Here is a 23,742-nt window from a genome sequence, read left to right as displayed (position 1 = left end):
TAAGAACCTTAACACAGCATCCCTTCATTTTCTCTACCTAGCCTGAGTGATATTACGGTCATCTTATCTTGCTTCCACATATGCTATAAAACACATAATACATCATTAGGGATTTTATTTATATGGTTGATAAAAATGAGAAAACTGCCCTTTATATATATCCATGTATTTCCTATTTCTAGCACTCTCTCCTCCTTTGGGTAGATCCAAGTTCTATCTCATGTAATTTATCTCTGCCTGAAAAGCTACTCTTAGCATATTTTTGTACATTAATAATTTTGCTGGTGGCAAATTATCTTCTTTGTTTTTGTTGTCTGAAAAAGTCTGTTTTGCGTTAATTTTTGAAAGATTTGGGGGAGTATAAAATTCCAGGTTGATGGATTTTTTCTTTACAGCACTTTAATGAGATCATTCTATTGTTTTTTGGTTTGCATAGCTTCTGAACAAAAGTTTGTGAGATTCATATCTTTGTTCTTCTCTGTGTAATGCATATGTTTTCTTTTGCTGCTTTTAAGATTTTTCTTTTAATCATGGGTTTTCAGAAATTTGAGTATAATGTGTCTTGATGTGGTTTTCTTTGTGTTTATCTTGCTTGGCATTTATTGAACTTTCTGGATCCATGGGTTTGTAATATTAATCAAATTTGGAAAATTTTGGTTGTTTATTCAAAATTTTTTCTGTCCATCCCATCTCTTTCTGAGACTCCCATGCACATATGTTAGATTGATATTGTCCCAGAAGCCACAGTTCTATATTTTTAAGTCTTTTTTTTTTCCCTTTGTGCTTCATCTTGGATAGTTTCCATCCCTGTCTTCAGGATCAGTGAACATTTTTCTTCAATGTCTAATATACTACTAATCCTATCTGGTGAATTTTTCATTTCAGATATTTTATTTTTCATGTCTATAAGTTTTGTATGATTAATCTTTATATCTTCTATTTCTATGCTTATTGCTTTTCTGCCTTCCTTTGAACCTTTGTAAACATTTATAATAGCTGCTTTAAAGATCTGATTTGTTAATTCCACCATCTCTGTTAATTCCCCAAGGCTGTTTCAACTGTCTGAATTTTTTCCAGGCCTCGGGTTGCAATGTCTTATTTCTTCATGTATCTTGTAAGTTTTGGCAGGATGTTGTACATTGTGAACTTTACATTGGTAGGCGCTGGATTTTGTGTACCTTTTAAAAAATTTTGTTTCAGTTTATTCATTTTTTGAGAGAGAGAGAGAGAGAGATAGAGAGAGACAGGGCACGAGTGGGGGAAGGGCAGAGAGAGAGGGAGACACAGACTCTGAAGCAGGCTCCAGGCTCTGAGCGGTCAGCACAGAGCCCGACGCAGGGCTCGAACTCACGAACCGCGAGATCATGACCCAAGCCGAAGTTGGACGCTTAACCGACTGAGCCACCCGGGCGCCCTGGATTTTGTGTACCTTTCAAGGGTGTTGGATCTTCGTATGGCATGCAGTTAACTTACTTGCAGATAGGCTTGATCCTTCTGAGGTTCGTTTTCAAGCTTTTAAATTTCCTTGGGGTGGTCCTGAGTAGGTTTGATTCTCAGACTAGGTTAAGCTCCACTGCTAAGATGTGACTTACCTGGGTTGCCACCAGAGGACTGAGAGTCTGAGACGCCTCCGTTCCATTTGGTATATGATTTCCTCCCAGCCCTACGTGAGGTCTGTGACTTGTTTTGCGTAGAGCTCCCTAGCTCTTCTTTTCGTAGCTTCTTGGATCTTCACTCTGCGCTTATGTGATTTACTAACCAGCAACAGACTCCAGGGACCCCTGTGCACTCTTCTGGAGCTATTTACTTAAGCAGCTTTTCCCTCTCCATGCTACGCCTCAAAAAATTCAGCCCTTCATTTTTTTCTGAATGCAATCTCTGCCTCTTCAACTCAGAAAAAGCAATGCTCTGCTTGGATCCCCTTCCTTGCAGAAAGCACCTCCAGACAGAAAGCTAGGGTGATCCCAGGCTCATCTTGTTTGATCTTTTTCTCAGGTAGCAGTGTTGCCCAATGTCTGAAAGCTGCTACTTCGAATATTTTGCTCAATTTTCTATTTCTTAACAGTGAGAAGTCAATCTGGTTCCAGTTACTCCATCATGGCTAAAAATAGAACATCCTAATGCCTTTAAAAAAAATGTTTACTTATTTTTGAGAGAGAGAGAGAGAGAGAGAGCAAGCATGTGCATGAGCGGGGGAGGGGCAGAGACAGAGGGAGACAGAGCATCTGAAGTGGGCTCTGTCCTGACAGCAGAGAGCCTGATGTGGGGCTCAAACTCATGAACCGTGAGATCATGACCTGAGCCAAAGCTGGACGCTTAACCAACTGAGCCACCCAGGTGCCCCTATCTTTTTAGCACCCATGTCAATTAACATAATTCTAGCTCTACAGAGTCAAAATTTTTGAATAAAAATTAACAGGGGCACCTGGGTAGCTCAGTCAGTTAAGCATCCGACTTTGGCTCAGGTCATGATCTTACGGTTTGTGGGTTCGAGCCCTGAGTAGAGCTCTGTGCTGACAGCTCAGAGCCTAGAGTCTACTTTGGATTCTGTGTTTCCATCTCTCTCTCTTTGTCCCTCCCCTGCTTGCACCCTGTCTTTCTCTCTCTCAAAAATAAATAAACATTAAAAAATTAACAAAACATTAATTTACTGAATTATTACTCATAAAAATTGCATGCATTTGTGCTTTCGTGACATTGTACCAGGCACCAGTACAATGGAAGTTTGCAGTTTATGGAATAATCTATTTCTAAGAATTCCATCTCATTAAAATTTAAGATAGTTTAAAATGTATTCACAAGAAGCACAAAATAAGATTAACTGTGCATAAAAGTGTGGTTTTGAATTCATTTAAAACAAGTCACACTTTCCCAGGCATTTAAATAAGTCTGATAAGGTCCCATAGGAGGTGAGAGAAGGGGATGGAAGCAAGTCATGTTGGTGGCAGAGGCAAAAATGGAGTCAAGAATTGTTACTCGTTTCCAAAGATAGTCACCTAGGGGATTTGGAAAAAACTGAACCAGAAAAAGTCAATCTACTCTATTAAATATTTCTTCACAGACTCTCAGGGCATAGCTTTATTCAGAGGGAACTACCATAAATACAGCATTAGCTTCTTCACAAAGGGAATTTGTTCATATATTCTTGGAACATTTGGAAAGTTTTTAGTTATTGCTTTGTCTAAAAGTAAACAGACACTGTGTGAGTTAAAAAAAAACAAAAAACAAAAAATCTTTCCCAAATCTCTTTTCTATTGAAGGCAATTGGCTGTGAATTTTCCCTTCTCTGAAACCCCAAACAAAGTATTAACATCACCTGTCCCAACCACATCTCCACCTTCAACTTGCCACTCTTCCCCTCAATCTATGCACAGGCTGGCCTCAGTGCCTTTGCACATGCCTAGAAAGTTCTCACCCTCCTGGACACCTCTCATTGTTTGGATAACTCTTTGTAATCTTATATTTCAACCTAAATGTCTCAAAGAGGCTTCCCATGGTCATCCAATTTAATAACACTATCTGCTTAATTCCCCCTCACAAGTCTGTTCTTTCTCCTCCAGAGAATGTGTGCTGGTGCCTCCTGGCTTGTGTGCTCTCAAATCTATCTCCCTGTTCTTAACCAGCTCACTCTATACCTCTGGGGGACTGACTGACTCCTGTGGAGTACATTTACTAGACTACCTTACTTCCTGACTTCTGTAGAGCCTCAGCTGTTGGGAGGTATTGACGAATGTCACAAAAGCAAGAAGAAGGGACAAGGTAGGGTTTTCTCCCTTCTCTTTTGTCTTTTATTTTACCTGCACAAAAGCCGAGGTTCCCCTACATCTTCCATTCGTACTAGACATCTATTCATTCCGTGGTCCCAATTCTCTTCGGACAGTTTCTATTTTGGTTCCTAGCTCTCAGATGGTCCCAGGTCCTGGACTCTGATAACATCACCTCCTCTCATTGTCCCTTTGTTGAGAGGCTTCCTGCTGCTAATAATCTCGGAGTTCCTCCACTATCCCAGACTTCTTGGCATTCCCACTGATGAAGTTTTGGGGTGATGGTGGGGTTCTTGGGGTTTGGAGGTGACAGCCAAGAAAGAATTCTTGAAGACATCTTGGGTGCAAAAAGGTGATTTTATTAAAGCATAGGGATAGGACCTGGGGGCAGAAAGAGCTGCACTATAAGTGTGTGGGGGTGGGGGGGTGGGGGGGGTGACTGTTTTGTGGAGTCAGGGGAGATTAAGTCAAGGGGGAGTTCCTAAAGGGATTTTAATATACTAAAGACTCAGATTACTGGGGGTCTAGCTATTGGCAAGCTAACGTTGTTTTTCCCTCTAGCAAAACATTAACATTAAGACAGTAGGGAGTTCCTGGACTTTAGGCTGTGGATGGGATTGCCTTTTTCTTGTGGAGACTCTTATTAGTTTAACCATTTGTTTTTTTGTCCTTTCCCATTTTGGGGTAGCTGGGAGTGTCCAAGGAATATCATACATATCCAACTTGGTGGGGGGCGAGGGGGTGGGGGAGAGTGCTAGCTTATACTTTGCCCTCAGCCTGACTTATGCTCCCTCATCACCATCACTCATGTAAGTAACAAATCCCCTGCATTCAATTCTCTCTGCTCTATATATGCAGAATAGTTCTGTCTCCCTGGTTGGACCCTGACTGATCTAGCACATATCTCAAATTGTAGATATGAATTTATCACCTGCGGTGTCTTTTAATCTAATGTCTGAAAACCTCCCTCTCCCCCTTCCACACACTCCACGATAAAAGAACATCTCTTTTCTTCAGTACTGAATCTTTAACACCCAGAACAGTGCTCGGCTTTCGGTAGTTGCCCAATTGGTATTTGTAAAATAATGCTTGAAAGGGAAGGTGGCAGTGATGAGATCAAATTTACCTTCAATCCCAGGTGACCCAAGTATCTTCCTACCTCAGCTCAAATTCTATAGACTGTCAAAGAGCAAACCATAGTGAGCTGTCCTTCATGGTTATGCAAAGAAAAAGTTTTACTGTGGGGAAACCAGAATGCTAAGCCTTGCTGCTATTATTGTTTTCTCCTTTCTTTTTCTTTCTTCTTTTTTTTTTTTTTTATTTCAAATTCCACTTTAGTGGAGAGAAAACTTTCTCATTTCCCATTTCAGCTCACTGAATTATTCATCAAAAATGTTCCGCCGGTATTTCCTCCTCTGTCAGAGTTCTGCAGTTCCAGAAACACTCTGCCCTGGAGTTGCAATCAGAGCAATTAGCAGCCTCTTATGGGACCCACCCTGTCCATGCCCTCAGGTTCCCAGCCTGGGGCTGCAAGGATGAGAGCCAGCCCTACCCTGACTCCGATTCTTCTGCTGGGGTGGGGCCAGCCCAAGCTTGTAACCTCACTGAACCCCTGCTGGGTTCCCCTCCCCCACCCGCTGGAGCAACTGATCTAGTAACTATTGTACTAAGAGCTCAAGAGCTCTGCTCGCACCACCCCTGTCCGACTGGCTGATTCCTGTGCACCTCGCTTTCCTTGGCTCTTCGGCGGGAAGGACAGCCCTCTCCTGCCTGCCTCGCATGTCCTTGTGGTTCTCTGGGGCCCATCTTCGCCTCAAGCAGTGTCCACCGCTGGGATTCCAATGGGCTTTGCCAATTGGTAGAAGTTCCTTCAGAAGTTAATTTGTCTCAAAGGACGGTTTTTCTCTAGAAGGCGTTCCTGTTTTGTTCCAAGTTTTTCCCTGTTGCGTGACCTCTGTCTCCGGGAGAGAGGACGAATTGTGCGTTCCCCCTGTGGTCTCCCACTCACATCTGTTCTCAGACCCATCGTCGTCGCCTGGCATCTGTGTCCGGATGGAGCAGTGAAGGATGAGCGTCACCCAGCAGCTCTTCGCACAAAACAGGAGAGAGCATGCTTCTCGTCATCATGGATCTCCCTGGGCTCTGTCGCCTTGGGGACCCCGTGTGGTGGTGTCAGCAGGCGGACGACCGGGGGCGCGCGTCAAGCTACGCTGGGCCCCCGAGTCTCATTTTCCGACGTGCCTGATAGGCTGACCACGAGGGGGCGCTCGAGAGACTGCGAGGCCGGAGGAGGAAGCGGCTCCTCTCCCGCTGCCTTCTAATCCTGCGAGAGCACCTCCCCCGGCTTCTTGTCCCTGGCAGCGGCAGCCACTGAACACGTTGCATTTTTTCCAGTTGCCATTCCGCAGAATTAGCCGCGTCGCCTGCTGTCTGGCCGGAGACACTCCACTAGCTTCAGAGTCTGGGTCTCAGCCCCACGGGCGTCCTCTGAGCCCTCTCCAAGCTTTGCTGGTCCCCCCCTCTGCCAGGCCCCCTCTCCAAGCTTCTCCGGGTTTCAACCATTCCCGTCTCTTCCCTTAGTGCCCCCGGCCCGAGGGAAGGTGGCTGCTTTCTGTAGCTGCCACCTGTGATAACTTAGAGTACCCCTCACTTTCTCAATTTCAGTTAACGCTTCTTGAATACAAGGTCATGTGCCAGTTGTAGCCCGATAAAAATTATTATTGGGAAAAAATAAAGGTTTCTATCAAATTATAACAAATTCTTCCTCTTCAATTCTCTCTGTTAAAATACCTGGGGCTTTATGTCTCCTGACTGGGACAGTTAGGGTCTCCTCGCAGTTCCCTAACTGATCCAGAAATGGGAGCCAGGAAGGGAGGCAGGGATGGTGGGCATCGGGAGATGGGGACGCCAGGAGGGCCCGTGGTGCACAGCAGATGTGGGCTGGGGTGGGAGAGTTATTGCAGACTGCCAGTCCGCTGTGCGTGAGCCCTGACTGAGACCCTCCTAGGGACTTCCAGAGGCACGTGCGTGTACCAGGTCCTCTGGGAATCCGGGTCTTGGAAGCAGAACCCCAGCTTGGGAGCTGGGGTCAGAGGGCCAGTCGTACCTGGCCAAAGGGGCTTTGTACCCATGAAGCCCTCCACACAGCAGTCTGTCTGAACAAGTGAGGAGCAGATGAATGAGTCCTCTGCTCCCTGGCCTGTGGAGAGAAGAGACTCTCTTCCTAAGGAAAAAAGACCCTGCCGCTGGTTGGACCGGTCTCCCCCACCATCCTCGACATAGTGTATCCGCGTCCAGTCCCAGGATTGGGCAGGACAGATGGTCTGGGGGATCCACTGGGGACCAACCCCAAGCTCACGATTCTTTCAAGGTCAGGCTTAGGTGCCGCTGCATCCGGAGGGTTTCTGTTATAAAACCCACCTTATAATCGTCTCTCCTGTTTCCTGAGTTTACAGTAGTGATGGCCAGCACCACTCACTGGGCCTTGGGGGGCAGTTGTGGGGGAATAGACACGTTCCCTGCCCTCAGTGGGGTGTCAGTGCTAACACAAAGACAGAAAACTCAGCAGTGACTACCTACCCGCATATCATCATCATCTGTCTACCTTATCTTTCTGTCTAAAGTAATGGTGCGTAGCAGGTGTTTGAGAGGTAATTACCGAGTGGATGGATGGAGGGAGGGATGTCTCCCCTACGACTGAGACTCGCAGATGGAGCAAAGCCATCTAGTTCTGACTCTTCCTCGCACTCTTGATGCTGAGTGTACTGTCTGACGTGTGGTAGTCACTCATCCTCGGGTGAGTTTGGGACTTGAATACGACAATGAGGGAGGGTGCAGAGGAAGGGAAAGCTAGAACATATACATGGTCAGAGACGTGAATCCCAAACCAGGGTGCTTTCCCTGCCTCCCCGTACCTGTGCCCGGTGCCTGCTGTTCTATCCTGGGGCCGATTCCCTTGGTTCGGCACCACACTCTGGCCCAGCTTCACCAGAAGCTCTGACACCTAAGCAACTCTCCCCTGATGGGAGAAACCTCGGACGAGGAGAGTGCTGGGGCTCCCCAAGGTCGAAACACAGAGACAAGCCCTGGAGGGGACGTGGTGTTGATGAAGAAGACTGTCCACCTGGGGCCACCTTTGCCTGGCCAGGGCCCTGCCACATGGGGCTGATGTCCCTAGCCTCCCAACAGCGCTTGGAATGAAAACCATAGTGAGCTGTCCTTCCTGTTACGTAAAGAAAAAAAGGTTTTACCGTGGGGAGACCGGATGGGGAGACCACCTCTGTGGAGATGGGTGTTGATCCAGAAACCCAAGAGTGGCTCTGCGGGCTTCCTGGGTGAGCACTTCCGGGGGGCCGAGGCGAGCCTGCCAGACTGTTACTAGGGTTGTGCTCCTGGGATCACCACCTGTGGAGGGAGGAGCGGGACGCAGGGCAGCGAGTGGGAGCACATTTCTGATGACTCCGCTCCCGTGGGGCTCTGGAGTTGGGGTGGCCCTGAAGAATGGTCCGCACTGAGGGGTGGAGTGTGCTTGTGTTGCTCAGCGTGACTGTCCCGGATGTGACAGTCCCGGGCTAGAGGCAGGACCTGGGATGGGGCAGTCTTCCTCCTTGGAGGCATCTCCCAGAGGGCTGACGTGTGAGGGCATCTCCAAGTGGCACTTCTAGGGACATGTCTGAAGGGGAGTTTGGGGAGCACCTTGTGGAAATGCGCATTACGTTTCCTGAAGCCAGCAGAACCGTGCTCCCTGCTGTGTCTGCCCCAGGCCAGTGGGGAAGCCTCCCTTTCCTCTCCCTCCCCCAGCCTCCTGGCCAGTCTCCCTCCCACTGCCCTGCCCGCAGCCCTGCACTGCATTAGCAGCTGCCTGCTGCTGTCAGAGTCTCCGGGAAGAGAATCTGGCCGGAAAAGTGCGTGCGAATTACTAAATCAATAAACATTGCTCACCTCTCCATTCTCTCTCTGCAGAGATCACCTCAGCTCTGCAGCTTTGCGCTTGAGTAGGAGAGAAGCAGAAAATGCTTAGTGGGCACGACTCCCAGGCCAGGAAGGGGGGGGGGGGCAGCCGTGCTCACCAGACCCCTCCGCCCCTTGTGATTTCCAGGTTTTAGCGTGACAAACATAAGGACTAAGAAAGCGCAGGTCACCTTCAAAACTTCAGCTCAGCCCAGAGGTCACCTCCAAAGGCCGCCCCGGAATCCGTGTGACCTCTCTTTCCCTCACCAGTTCAAGCAGAAGGAGGCAAACTTTCATTTGTTTGAGGCAGGAAGTTTCGCCCGCTCACCCAAAACCGTGTTAAAAGAGGAAGAAAGCCATTTATCACATACAAATTCAAAATTAGAAGAGTCTGTTTATTTTAATGATTAATACTGACAACAATTAAAACCGTCAGTGCTGATTGCCTATCCCACGCAGAGCATGGTTTTAAGTGCTCTGTAGAGATGAGCGCAACACAACTAAATCTGTTATCGCTATTGTTTCCGCCATCCTCCTTTTACAGATGATAAAGCAATGGCACAGAGAGGTTAAATAACCAGCCCCGGGTCACACGGCTAGAAAGTGGAGGCGTGGGGAGTCGGCCCCAGGGCCCAGGATCCAACAGGTCGGTTCCATCCAACACCCATTTGTGGCGGGATGACTGTTTTCCTCCATCTTCCTTGCCCTCCATCCCCCCACTTCCGGGGGGCATCAGAGCACTTTGTACTTCCTCTGCCGGGCTTCCTCCGGTGCGGGTGCGGGTGCGGGTGCGAGAGGACGCTGCCCCAAGACAGCCATTCCTCTCGCTGTTTGTGCTAGGCTGCATTGTGCTAGAGAAGTTAAAGCCCTGCTTTCTCATTGCTCACCTTGGTGAACGCTAAGACTTGGAGAACAAGAGGTGGAGGAGGGGTGTCCTTAAGTGTGGGGTTTCCGGTGGGTTTAGCCCTGCAGCTGGCATCTGCCTCTCTCTTTGCCAGAGGGCCGCCCTCGACACCCAGCTTTGCCGGTGCAGAGAGAGAGCTAGACGTGCCCCCCGGGCGACCGATGGGGTTTGAGTACCTCGTCTCAGATGGGCACACGCAGCCCTCTCTGCCCTCACACCCCTGCTGGGCTTCCTTCCCTTCCTGGCCCCATTTCCCCCTCCCCTCCTAGATTTTCCAGAGAACATCCGCTAATGAAGCTCATTCACACAAATCCCCTTCTCCCCTGTGCTTCCAGGAAACCCTGCCTGGGACACCACCTTCCAGGCTCCGGGCCAGAGAGGGAGGAGTCTTCTGAGGGCCATGAGAGCTGGGGCTTGGGGGAGGGGCAGCCAGGGCAAGCAGGGAGGTGGAGAAAGCCCCCCATCTCTCTTCTCCTGCACCAGGTTTGCTGCTGAGGGCAGGGGTCCAATCCTGCCACATTGCCCAAAGCAAGTCACAGGGCCCATCCGGACTGAAGGGGTGGGGTAAACAGACTGCAGGGACACGGGCAAAGCCGGGCCGTGTTTCCAATCTATCACACTAGCCAGACCGACACACCCTTGGGAAGCTTTCTGTTCCGCTGTTTTGAAATTGCTGAATCAGCCAGCGTAAGTTACCCAAGAACACCTGGTTAGTAAGTGGGCTGCTGGGAAATGGATGCCAAGCAATCGGATCCCGTGGCCAGGGCTAGGAGCCCATCAGTCAGTTCTGTTTTCAGGGCCTAGAGTATGTAGCATGCGGTAAATGTGTGGTGCTTTTAAATCTGCCACCGCAGATATGCAAGAAACATCTTATTTCTTCTCTAAGGAAAAGATGAAACTAGACTTTGCACTCCTGCGGAGCTGAAGGGGAATCTGATTCCCTCCCACACAGGCATTCTGGGAGGACCCTTCCGTCTTCGCTCACGCTGGTCCTTGCTGAGACGTCCAGTGAACAAGACTGCTGGGCTGCAGGGGCCAACTTGGGGCCTCCCAACCTTGTGGGCGGGACGCCCCCCCCCCCCCCGTACACCCCGAAGTGCTCCCTCCAGAGACCTGGGAGTCCCCCTCCTCATATCCCCACCAAGCCCTAGCCCCTTTCCAGGTTGTGGGCCGTCTCTCTCCTTGGCAAACATTTTGCAAGATAGGACCTAAAAGCAATGGAATTTACATATCTGACTTTGTAGGTGCTCAATGTTATCAGTTATGACATTTTTCTTCCCAGACTTGGAGGCCTTTGTTAGGCTATCTTAAGGGAGGGCACATATTAATATGGCGAAGGGATACAGAACAGGTGCCCCTTATAGCCATGCTAACAACTCTCCGTGTCCCTTCCCAATGACCTGGAGAAAGGGGTGGGTAAGAAGAAACAGGTCTTCCTACCCAACATGCATCCATATCATCCTTGCCTCCTGCTGTCTATGGAGAATGGCCCAGTGGATAATGCCCTTTGTGTATCAACAGGCTCTCCTTTGCAAACCAGCTCACGGTTCCACCAACACAGGCGTGTCAGTTCTTCCAGAGTCTCCCATTCCTACCCAGAAATGTAACCAAATCCCACAAAGTCGAGGAGTGTCCCTAGAAGTCCCCTTGCTGTGCCATCTTGAATGCTGGGCCAGGGAGCCTCGGGTGTTTGAGAAGAGGTGCTGGGAGTCGTTTCGCCTTGTTTCGCCAATGGGGTGTCCATTGGGCTGGGGAGGGGAAGGGTCACCAGACAACTTTACTCAGGCCTCAGCGACCCCTCCTCCTTGTTCTGGAAGCAATACGGTCTCTGGCAGAGGTCTGTAACTTGAGCTAATGGCTGGCTAAGGATCTGTTCCCACATACCCTGTCTGTTCAGGTCGGTCTCCGTTACCTGCTAGACCCTGTGACAAAGAAGTGGGGGTGGCCCCACTGGGACACAGTGGGAGGAAGGGTGATAAACTGAGAAGCTAGGATGACCATGCACCTGTCTTGCACACCCATTTCTGCATTGGCCCGGGTACCACCCACTGCTAGTTCATTAAAAGGAGGCATTGTCTCTGTCGGTCATTCTCCATTTGCTACCCTACCTCCAGCTCTGTTCTTTGCCCTTCTTGGCCCTGTTCTGCTTCTTGGGAGGCTCCAGGTTTTCTTGCCCTCTAACTTCTAGTTGGATGTGGTCAGTGGGAGACCCTAGCAGGAGATGGGGTGCGAGGGGAGCAGTTGGGGTGTTGCTCCCCTGCCTCTCTGTCTCCTCCAATGTCCCACGGGGCTCTGTTCACCTCCCCCAATCTTGGCCCCTGGGCCAACTTCCTGGGCCAAGAACAGCTTCCTGACGTCCCTCTGAATCTCTGAATCCCTCAACATCCCTGTTTATTCCCCTAACCCTGATCACCCCTCAGGAATTAATTATCCCCTTCATTGAAGTCTGTCCATTTGAACTATCTGGGGTGAATTCTGTCTCCTGCCCAGCCCCAACTGATACAATTTGAGGCTCCTTCCTCTGAAGGGGAATCAGGCATCATCTGTAATGAGGGTCTGGGCTGCCTGCAGAAGCTGCATAAGGAGTTACAGTATCCATTTCATGCCATCAGACTCGCTCTAACATTTGGCCTCTCCTGCACTCCTGAAGAAAACCACGCCCCCTTCCCCATCACCTACAGTGGTCCAAATTGGGATGACTGAAAGTCGTCCCGGGGGCAAGAGCTCTGCTCCTTTCTGCTGACTGTGTGGCCTGGGACCAGCCATACTACGCTGTGAGTCTGTTTCTTTCCTAGTGTCTCTCACAGATGTAGTCCACAGGAGAGGTGACCTGAAGGCTTCTCAGGAGACAGTTCCAGGTGCCAAAGGGGACGACTGGACAGAAGCAGGCCAGACGGGCCCACAGAGGACAGACAGATTCCAAGGGCAGGCTAGTTGAGTCCTGAGCCTCAACTCCTGAGCACGAGTTGAGTACCTGATGGGTTCTGGGCATCTTGGCAGGAGTGAGTGAGGGGTCCTGAGAGCCCATGGTTCAGTATGGATTGACCCTGACCCCACCTCTGACAGCTGTTAGTCATGCCCTGAGACCAATGCTATGGCAGCTGCAGATACTATGTGCTTCATGGCTCAACGGAAGCGACACGAAAGGGTGACCTTCAAGCTGGGCCTTTTCATGGGGCTAAGCTGGGATGGGCAGTTCAGGCAAAGGAACTGTGTTTGCAAAGCCCTCGGGTTGGGGGTGAGAAAGCACAACAAATTACAAGAAGGCAGGTCATTCAGAGAGGCCGCAAGGTTGGTGTTGGGGGAGTAAGAAGAACAGCCTTGGGGTTACATGGTCTCTTAGGTTGGGTTCCCCCAAATCAAGCCTGAGACTTGGATCTTTAAGCATACGATGAATTGAGGGGGTGCCGTCTGGAAAAGAGCGGCCGGGGAAGCAGGAAGAGTGGGGAAGGAGGGGAACCAGGACGTGGTCTCAACCAGGGTGTAGCGTGAGCCACATCCCACCAGGAGCTCTGGAGCACGAGGTAGTCTGCACTTGAGGTCAAGGTCCGTGAGCTGCAGGCGCCACTGGGCGGGCAAAACACCCGGCCAGTTGATTCCTGCTCGGCCCAAGGCGGTTCTCTGGGCGGCTGCGCAGCAACCACTCCCAGCAGCAAGGGCACGCTGCGCTGGCGAGCAGGGGGGTCTGGGCTGTGCTTGGGCAGCCTTCACCTTCTGCCTGTCTCACAGGGTCCTCCCAGTTCCCTGTGGAGCCTTCCCAAGGGAACAGGGCTGGTCTGACCTTCCAGTCTGCAGGGGCCGGGGCTCCTGAGGCCCCTGGGAGCATTCCCGACGGTCAAAAGATGCTCTTCTCAGACTGGGGCTGTGGGAAGAGGTGAGTGTGGCCCACGGGGAGAAAAGCCAGGGGGAGATTATCCCTGACACACGGGCCAGCACAGGCCTCTTGAGGAGTAGGGAGGTCTGGTGTAGGCTGGTCGTAAGGGCACGCTGGCCACAGGGTTTCTGGGTGCCCTGGATCCCCCCGCCTACCCTGGTGGGGTTCTGGGCCACCTGTCCTCCCTCTGCCTTCTTGGGAAGTTGACGCTCCGTCGCATAAGGTAATGTGGTGGGGAAGGGGCACACAGCAGGGCTCAGAGTACATCTGGCGTCTTGATTACCTTGAGATCCCAAATGCTCAGGCCGGAATCAGCACAGTTCACCTGGAAAGAACCAGAAGGATCCTCTCCACCCCGACTCCCTGTCACTTTTACTCATCAGCTCCAGACATCAGCATCCCCCACTGGGTCCCCATGAGAATGTCCAGGCCAGTCAGGAGATGACTCACAGGAAAGAGCTACGGTCCTGGAGCTCACAGGGCTGCTGATGGTGCCCTTGTCCAAGCCGCTTTTCTTGTTTCCAGACTAGGTCCGACAGTCATAGTGGGCCTTTGTGGAGCACTTGCCATGGTCCCAGTATTTTCTGCAAACCCTCAGGGATTCCACATGTACCACGTTATAGGCCAGGAGACTTGGCCCCTGAGAAAGCCAGACCGTCCGACTAACGCGTGATGGTTCCGGGACTGGGACCCAAGTAGAGCTGTGGGTCACCGTGGGCTCCCGGCTCTGGTTGGAGCACTGAACTGAGTGTCATATTTAGAATGTCCTTATGACGAGGTTTCGGGGGTGACGGTGGGGTTCATGGGGTCCGGAGCCGACGGCCGAGAAAGAGTTCTTGAAGACGTCTCTGGTGCAAAAAGCTGATTTTATTCAAGCCCGGGGACAGGACCTGGGGGCAGGAAGAGCTGCCGGGGACCCTGAGGAGAGTTGCAGGGGAGTGGGGAGAAGGTAAAGCCCAGAGAAAGTTTCCAGTGAGATTTGCATATACTAAAGAAGACTGGAAGGATAGCGGAGGCCTTGTTATTGCCAGGCCAAGGGTTGTTTTTCCCTCTGGCGAAGCATTAGCATTATGACGGTAGGGAGTCCTGCCTGCCTCGAGTATTTGTCAACGGGCTGCAGGTTAGGAAATTTAGTTCCAGCTGCCATTTCCTTCTGCCCTTGTCTCCCACACCGCTCTGGCGCTGTGGCGGGGTGGTGGAGGCTTCGGTCCTGCCCGACTGCGATCTCTATCGGTTAGCCGTTTGTTTTCCCCCTTTCCTTTGTTCTTGGGCGGCCAGGAGTGCCCGAGGAGGGCCACAGAGTCCCACGTGGGGCTGGGGGTGGGGGTGTCTGCAGCCCGCCTGACCTCCCGCAGCACTTAGCCTAAGGGCGCGGCTCACTGCATGGGTTCTTATCTCTCCTCTCCCATGCATCCGTGCACCTCAGGTCGTTCTCTTGCTGCAGACAACTCCATCACCTCCCACGCGAAACCGGCCGCTGCTGGTCCTGGCTCTCGCTTATCTGTCCGGCACAACCTCTCACCATTCTTGTCCGTGCCCTGCCCGCCCCCCTCTCTAGACCCAGCCCCGGTCTCTCAGGTCTCCGGGGTTTTGCTCACAGGGACCGCCCCCTGGGAGGTCCCCAGTCCCGGCCTGGCTGACTCATTCCCGCTGAGAGTTCCCATTCGGCTCTAATTTCACGGACCCTCCCTGCCAGCCTACCCTCCCTCCTGTTCCGGACCACATCTTGGGCTCACCTCCGGGACCCCGCAGCACGCTGGCCAGTCACCATCCGCGTCCAGATTCCCAGCGCCGCGCCGAGCTTCTTGGGGCCAGGCCTGCCCCTCGTTCCTCTCCAAACGCCACCTTTGAACCCGGCTCGGGGCCTGCCGCCAGGAAGTACCCGACGTGCAGTCACCCACAAACAACCCTGAAAGAGATGAATGAATGGCCAAGCCTACGAGCCCTTTTCCTTCTGCCGGGCTGTCCCTGTGGGACTGGCCTCTGCAGAGCAAAGGAAGCCTTCACGGGCCCAGGCTGCAGCAAGCATTCTGAGATGACTGTGCTCACCCTCTAGGGGCCCACGAGAATCGGGGCGGGGGAGCCCTGATCGAGGCCATATCCAGCCTGACCCTAGAGCTTTGGAAGGAAAGGGAGAGAAATCTTATCCTGGGGATGGCCAATTCTGTGGACAACGTGTTTGACACCCCCTCCCCCGTCTGTCACCACGCCTCCCTGCTCTCTAGAGTATCTTAGGGTTAACTTTTGAAAACACCAGCTCTCTTAATGATGACTTTCCTAAGCTTTCCTTATTGACATCTGAGCTTTGCAGAAGTGCTTTTTAAAGAGATTTAAGAAACTTTTTTTTAATGTTTATTTATTTTTGAGAGAGAGAGAGAGTGTGTCAGTGGGGAGGGGCAGAGAGAGAGGGAGACCCAGAATCTGAAGCAGGCTCCAGGCTCTGAGCTGTCAGCACAGAGCCTGACACGGGGCTCGAACTCACAGACCGCGAGATCATGACCTGAGCCGAAGTCGGTGGCCTAACCGACTGAGCCACCCAGGCACCCCTAAAGAGATTTTTTGTTGTTCAGTGGTTTTTTTAAAGGTATTTTTGTCCCTGTCAGTGCATCTAGAGAGTTTTTGACAAGACTTTGCAAGAATAAAATTGTTTTGGAAAGAAAGGAGTGGGGAGGAGGAGGGAGAGGAGGGTAAGGGGGCAGATGGGGAGGAGTGGAGGAGGAAGAGGAGAGGGAGTGGAAGGAGGGGAAGCAGGAGAGGGAGAGGAGGAGGAGAATGAAAGAGAGAGAGAGGGAGAGGGAGAAAGGAGGAGGGAGGAGGGAAGGGAGGGAGGGACAGAGGAAAAGTCATTAACTGCTGGAAATTCCAGGCTCTAAGAAATTTTCCAGTCTTTTATTTTTGTTGGGGTTTTTTTTTTTTGTGAGTTTTTTCTGGGGGCAGGCAAGTGAAAAACTGAGTTTCCCCCAGTCAGCTAGTGACAGAGACAAAGCCCGAACCCAGTCATTGGGATACGCGTTGCTATACCAGTCAACCAGATGCTTGGGGTGTGACAGAGGGCGGGTGGCGAGGTCGTCAGGTGTTCCCCTCCTCCCAATAACCAGGTGGCCGTCCACAGTGCTTCCCACAAGCAGGCAGTGAAATCTTACTCCTTCCTCTCTGTCTTGCCTTCCAACTTTACGGGTGGCCAGTGTCCACATCACCAAGAAGGGCCCACTCCGTGGCGTGGCACAGAGCCTGTAAGGTTAAGAACAAAGAGCTCTCTCGTTTCAGCCAAGGTGTGGGCTGTAATGGGAGCTGTCTTTTGCCAGGAGGTAATGGCTGTAAATCAGACCGGGCTGGATGGAAATTCTGCTGCATTTTGAAGTCCATTTGGTCTTATTGCTTGTTCAGCTTCTTAATGCATTAATGATAAAACATCAGGGTGAATATGTATTCCAAAAAAATTGCAATTAATCAATACTGCACTTATTCCATTTGGCTGCGACTAATGGTAAACAGGAGTTAGGCAGGGTCTGTGAGCATGAGGCCTTTCCCAGCAGGGGCAGTGTCTAAGGGGCGTCAACTCCCAGGAAGGAAGCCGCCAGCCTGAGGCCCTGTGGCCAAATGGCCAGGCACACGCTCAGGTCTTCTAGGGAGAACGAGCATCGCGGCTGTGGCGCTGTCTCAACCACGTGCCCTCTACGTCCTCCAGCCTTAGGCGGATGCCGTTCCCTCTCTGCCTCCAATGCTCTCACCCGTGAAATGGGGATATGATGCCAGCCTCCCATCCTCGATGGAGGTGTTCACAAAACCTCTGAAATGCGGGAGGTGTTTGATTAATATGGGTGGCACCGCAAGAATGAGGTGGGTTAATGGGCGTCCAGTGCTCACACATGCTGGTGTGGTGAGTGTGCATCGGGTTATTGTTTTCATCCCACCCTCAGCCCCCAGTCTCTCGGGATCTCAGAGCATTGTCCTCGGCGACGGCTGCTTGCCTGGCTTCATCAACGGCTTCAGTCCTAGTCTTAGCTGGTCGTTTTACAGGGAAGGAAAATGGAAGCCCAGAGAACGTAAGTGATTTGTTCAAAATCGCACAGCTGGCTAGAGGTAGACTTCGGTCTTGTCGTCACCGAATTCTGACCTCTGACCAGGCCTGACCTAAGTGAGCCGGGATGGCAAAGAGTGGGATCTCCGGCAAACAGATATTCTGTCACCCCCATGACAGATATTCTAAATCAGTGGTTCCACGCTGGCTTAGGGGAGGGGCTGAGCTCTGCGGTGGGAAAGAAGATCGCTGGCTGTCGCAGGAGCCCGGCTTACACCTCCCACTCAGCTAAATGAGAGCCCTTCGTTTAAGGAGACCCACCCGCCTCGGGAGGCAGTCATGAGACCCTTTCACGTTTCTCAAGCGTTTCTTCAACAGTCTTCCTAAGTGACCACCGGCGTCAGCCTCCAGAGCACTGCACCACGTACCTGGGGAGCACAACCTTTCTTCCACGTGGCTTATCAAAAGTTCCTTTCAGACACATGCTGCTTGGGGTCTTTGCTCCCTGAAAATCCAATAAATACTATCTATGTCATTGCCTTCCAACTCGAGCACCTGTCACAGCCTGGCTGGTGGTGCCGGCCCGATCTGCCTCTTTGCCCAGCTTGGCCCCCGGGCAACTGCTCCCAACCGTATAAACAAAGGCGAGTTGTACGAAGACACTTTCATTGACCAGGCTGCTCCCAGGTCAATACTGGGTGTTCTGGAAAATTCAGTGAAGTCAGCAGCCTCAGGGAGTGTGCCGAAGGCAGTAGGAGCTGCCCAATAAAGCCCTCTCGCTACATGTCCTTCAAATGGCTTAAGGCTGGAGCCACGTCCTCTCTGAGCCAGGGGTTCCTTATTTCTTCTCCCATCCTCCTCCTTCTTCATGTGATGCACCACTAAGTTAGTTCTTCTCTTTAGGACAATCCCTAGTTGGTCCATCTCCAAGCAGGGACTTGCGTCTTCAACTCCACTGCTGTCGGGAGGGGGCGGTGATGGGGGTGTCATAGCATCAAACCCCCCGGTGCCACCAGCCAAGCGCCAGAGGAGGGTCGGCGGGCCGCCAGCCATACTGGTGGGCGTTCACACCAAGTCCTGCTCTGTGCACTGTACTGGCCCCTTCCCTGTGTGCCTACCAAGACCTGGCTCCCCACGGGACCTGACGAGATGGGCCTGGGGAGCTGTCAAGATGGGGACTGGGTCCCAGCCACCTCGGAGCTGTTCACAAGACCAAGACAGAGTTTAACCGCCCACGGGCCTTTTGAGAAAACTCAGTGCTTAATGCCTGGGGCTGCCTGTAGACCTCAGCAGAGTTTTCTTGTCCCGGCCATGGCCGTCCCCTCGGCGAGAGCGAGCCACACCGCTCAGCGGCAGGGCCAATGCCACAAGGGCCCATCTTGAGGCAGCCGACTCCATTTGCAGAGGAGGGGCTGTCAGATCCCCATTTGTCTTCTCGCTGCCATGCAGCTTCCTGCATTAAAGTCTCGGCAGACTTCCAGAGCAGTTTTGCTTTTAACTTTATTATGGTGGTTGGGCAACTTGGGACATTTGACTTCCACTGACACGTTTACGACCCTCTTGCCTTCAGCCCGTGGAGGAAATGCATCTCACAGACACAGGGTCCTCCGAAGGCTCCGCCTCTTCAAAGGCAAAGACTCCATATTGTTGGATGGGAGAGGCAAGGCTCACTGGCCAAAGCCTTTGTCTTTGGGCTTCTTTCTCCTTGGCTTTGCACTGAGACAGTGCCTCCAGAGTACAGGCCCTTGCAGTCGCTCTTGGGACACTTTGTTCCCTTCAGTCACCACCATGAGAGCCATTTTCTCCACAGGACCCACGAGCTTTCCAAGGGCTGCAGAAACGTTCCAAGGTCTGGAAGAAAATGTTGGCTACACAATGCCAAAAAAGAAAACTTTATTTGAAATTAAAATTAAACAGCTACAAAATTTAACATTTTGTTGGCTAGTCAACGGCAACTCAACTCGTGTGGTATTTTCACATGTGAGATCTATTTGTGTGAGGTGTGGGCATGTCGTACATAATGTGGGACGAGACCCTAAAAAGTCAGGAGACTGTATTAACCAGTGTCTATGGAGGAAACAGAGCTCAGGCCAAGTAGTCGAAGTGAGAGGATGGATATGAGGAGGAGCTAGTTACAAGGGCCATAAAAGCTGCAAGGGAACCGGGAGAGGGTGCGGCAAACCAGAGTCACCACAGCTAGAAGCCACCACCAGCCTTAGGGCTGGAGGGTCCCAGAACTGGAACCACCTGACCGGACCCGGAACGGGGGCAGGGGCCGGTAACAGGGTGGGGCTGGAACCAAGAAGGAATCGCGACCATTTCCCGGGACAGCACCCGAAGCAAGGGAGGTGGGGAGAAATGCCCTGCCTTCTCCCTTCCTCTCCGCCTCCAATCTCTCCCCCAGAGCCTTCTGCTCAGCTACGCCTAGCTGGACACCAAAGAACAAGAGCTCCCTGGACACTAATTTGCGGCGTTCGTCCCCCTGTGGGGCGGAGAAGAATGGGCAAGGCAGGAGCGGGAGAGCAAACAGGCGCATGGCCCTGGCCGTTATTTCAGAGGGACACTAACGAGTAAAAATGGGTTTGCTTATAGTGACGAAGGTCATGGGGAGCCCTGGTGCTCATCACACACACGGAGAGGGAAGGGACTGTGGATGTTAGCTGAGCACAGGCCGTCAGGGCTCAACCCACGGAAGACCTCCCTAGAGAATGTTCCGAGAGGAACATGACAGATGGAGACTGGAGGGCCAGGCCGGATGATCCCACCGAGGGGCTCCCTGTCTGAGATCCTGACCCTGCACTCCTCCGACACGACGCTGAGAGCAGGACCGGGCAGGGCTGGCCGGGCTAGAATGCTGTCCGTGCCATGGTGAGAGGCTCCCGCTGGGATAACGGTGGGTAACAGACAGCCCCAACAGCTCAGTGGCTCTCACAACAACGGCCCCCAAGTTTGTGCCCACAGGGTGCTGGCTGGCTGCAATTGGGCCCATGTGGGCTGGGCTCAGCCGCATCTGGACGAATCGGCCTGAGCGCTAGGCTTCCCGCCGGGATCGGGTCTTCTCCTCCACAGGCCTTTATGCTGAGGCTCAAGCTGGGGCCGCCGGCTTCTTCCCGGCAGAGGGCAGGTACCGGGACGACTCCCACAAACGCGCCGTGTCGCCCAGGGCCTCAGCTCAGAATCGCTCCCTTCCACCTCCGTCCTCACCCCGCTGGCCAAGGCAAGTCACGCGGTCAAGGCTGAAGTCAGGGGTGGAAGATCTGCCCGTGGAAAAGTCCTATCGAGGGAGGGAGGGAGGGAGGGAAGGAAGGAAGGAAGGAAGGAAGGACGGACTTCAGGACAATCTACCATAGGCAAGGAGACGCTTCTCGCAATAACGTGGCAGGATAGCCAAGTGGTTAAAGATGTAAACCTGCTGTGGGTTTGAGTCCCAGCTCGGCTGCTTCTTGGCAAAATGGCCTTGGGCAAAGTGCCTGGGCCTCAGTCTCCACATCCAGGAAATGGAAACGTTAACATGTAGACCTTCCAGGGTGGTGGTGAGGGTGAGTTGAGAGGACAGACATAAAATTGCTGAGCTGGGTTCCCGGCCTCGAGTAAGAACCTAAGAGACGCTGGCTGGTGCATTGTTAGGAAGAAACCTCTTGAAAATTGTGCCTTCTGGGGACAAGGCAGGCAGCAAGGTGAGGGGAGAAATATTTCAGGGAAATAATTTGAAAATCTCTGCATGGTAGGCTCATGAAAAAAGGAAATAGCTCAGTAACTGAGTCATCCCTGAGCTCTGGGAACAGAAAGCCTGCAGGCTGGCACTGTTCTCCACTGCAGAGTTGACAGCTTGTTGGAGGAGGGAGGCACGAGGTGGGGGTGGGGGGCGATTTCCTCTCCCGACTGCTTGCTCTGGCTCACCCGCAGCCCCGTGCACACAGGGGCCGATGTCTGGAACGGCCTCACTGGCTTGTAGGAATGCTGGGTCCCGGGAACTGCCACTGTGCAATTTGAGGACTTAAACATATGTAGATGCTTTGTCTATACTTTTAAAGAAAGATGCAAATCCCTCCAAAAACGCATCATCCTACATCATTTGTTTATTCTTGTGCCTACCGCAATCAAGCCCTAAGCTGTCGGAAGGGAGAAAATAAATAATAGGAAAACCCAGATGACCAGATCCGAAGTCGTACCGGCTGTGAGATGCCCCCAGTCGGGGGCCGAGCCGGCAGGTGGGGGCGTGCGGGTCTCCCTGGGGCACAGTGGTTAGGGCACATCTATAGAGTCACGTTGCCCGAGTTCAAATCCCATCTCTTTGCTTCCCAGAGATGTGACTGTGAGTAAATAAGCCCTGATGAGTCAGAATCCTCACCGGTGGAAAGGGGTGATGGTAACTCACAGGTTACCGCAAGACTTGCGTGAAATACCGTGGGTTTGAAGCACCTGCCGTGCTGTAGCCACAGGCACCGCCTTTCTTCGTGACTGCTCAGCACAGTCGATGAACGCCCCATTAGCCGAGGTCGAGAGTTTTTTATTCCCACGTGGAAAACAGAGTTTGCCTTGAGGGGGGCGGGGGGAGGATGGGGGAGGCGTGTGGAACAGAACACCTGTCCACCGGCGTTGGAGGCTCGGCCTCTCATTTTGTTCGCGTATCTGTCTCAGGTGGGGTTCCCGAAAGCAGACCCTGAGATGAGAATGCAGGTAGAAGTGATTTATTAGGGGGTGATTCTTCAGCGAATGTCTCCTCCTGGAAACACTGGGAGGAGGGTGGGGAAGCGGGACTGCACAGTGAACAGGCAGCGCTGAGCCCGAGGGCAAGTCTGGCTCTATCCCGCTGGGGACAGCGCGTGTTCCACTACGGAGTGTCTCCATCAGGGACAAAGCTGTCCTCGGTCAAGGTGGCCCCAAGAGGATGCCCTGCACTCGGGCAAAGTAGGCTTGGCAACCCGAGACCCGTCTTCAGGTGCCGGAGGTGCTGGGGCACGCAGACAGGGTAAGGGCACCGGAGGGGCTTGGGCAGAGCCCCAACAGCAGCTCGTACAACATCCAAAGGCGACTGGGTGCCAGGGACTGGCTCGTGCAGAGCAAACTCCCGACTGACGGCACCTCTCCAGGGAAAAACAGAACGAGCAGGCCCTCTAGGCTCCTGTGTCCAAGGATCAGCCCGTGTCCTCCAGGGAGGAGAGGCTGCCACAGACAGACCACAGACAGACAGACCGCAGGGTGAGGGTGCGCTCAGCGGGAGGGCTGGCTGCACTTGGTAATGGCTGGGTCCTGGGGCTCCGGTGGTGATGAGGCAAGGAGGGGTGCCCGTGGGTCAGGACCCGACTTTGTTTTGACAGTGCTGGAAACAAACTCTCCCGGCCTTGCCTGAAGCAGTGGGGGCGGGGGGGGGGGTGGTAAGAAGCCTTCTGTACTTGGAAGTCAGAAGGAGTCAGGTTCAAATCCCAACTCTTCATGCACCAGCTGTGCAACCTTGGGCAGAGCTCCTGGTCTCTCTGAGCTTCATCACTCAAGACCAGGCTGAAATCACTGTCATCCCACTCCTTGTGGGGTGGTTTCAGACCCAGTGTCCCAGACCACCTCCTTACGGAGCAAGAGATCACTACTCTATCCAAGGGGACTGTCACTTGCAAAGAATGAGTGACAATCATTACTGCCTGTGCCTTCCTCGGGGCTAGCTTCCCCTATTCTGAGGCTCATCTTCCCCTCCTTTTTGAGGAAAGGGGGTTTGTCTCCAGCCACTCCTTACATGAGACCTCCTGAAGGCCTATCTGTCACTCCCAGCCAGGCTGCTGTCCCCTCTCCTCAGCCGGCCCTTTCTCTCACTCCACTGCTAGCCAGCCCTCTGCCTTCATTCCTCCAAGTGTCACCACCAGAATGCTGCTGTGTGGCATGCAGTGTCACTCAAGGCTCGAGAGAACGGAAGGGGGATTATGACAGAACACACAACAGACGATTTTCAGGGCCATCCTGGGGATCCCAAGCTTGATTGCCCCTAGCCCTTCCCGCCCTCGGGAGCTCCTGCTGGCCCTTGGTCTCCCCAGGACTCCCCTCGTGCTCCTGCTGAACCCCTCCTTTCGGAGCCTCCCCAGGGCACTCTCAGCCTGCCACCTCGCTGGCTGTCCCAGGGCAGGTCTCAGGCCCTGAGACCCAGTCCTGTGGCCACGCGGCTCCCGCTGTGCTGTCTTTGCCCTGTCCTTCTGGTGCGGCCCAGGGGCCGCAGGCTTCTCAACCGTAAACAAACAAA

The 23,742-nt window shown here is 52.6% G+C and overlaps 1 long non-coding RNA gene across 1 annotated transcript; it reads right to left on the bottom strand.

The window, feature by feature from the left end:
- Positions 1-11,350: 11,350 nt before the first annotated feature.
- On the bottom strand, positions 11,351-15,288 carry LOC124527004 (uncharacterized). The gene is made up of 2 exons (XR_006965775.1): positions 15,229-15,288; positions 11,351-14,410 (listed from the first exon to the last, which is right to left on the bottom strand). It is a non-coding gene; the product is annotated as an uncharacterized LOC124527004 (long non-coding RNA).
- Positions 15,289-23,742: the final 8,454 nt, after the last annotated feature.

This window comes from Lynx rufus, unplaced genomic scaffold (genome assembly GCF_022079265.1).
Source record: "Lynx rufus isolate CCGP_SWC_20201006 ecotype Redwood Valley unplaced genomic scaffold, mLynRuf1.p SCAF_5, whole genome shotgun sequence".
NCBI classification, from domain to species: domain Eukaryota; kingdom Metazoa; phylum Chordata; class Mammalia; order Carnivora; family Felidae; genus Lynx; species Lynx rufus.
The sequence above is the reverse complement of the archived record's forward strand: the minus strand, read 5'-3'. Positions and strand labels throughout refer to the sequence as shown.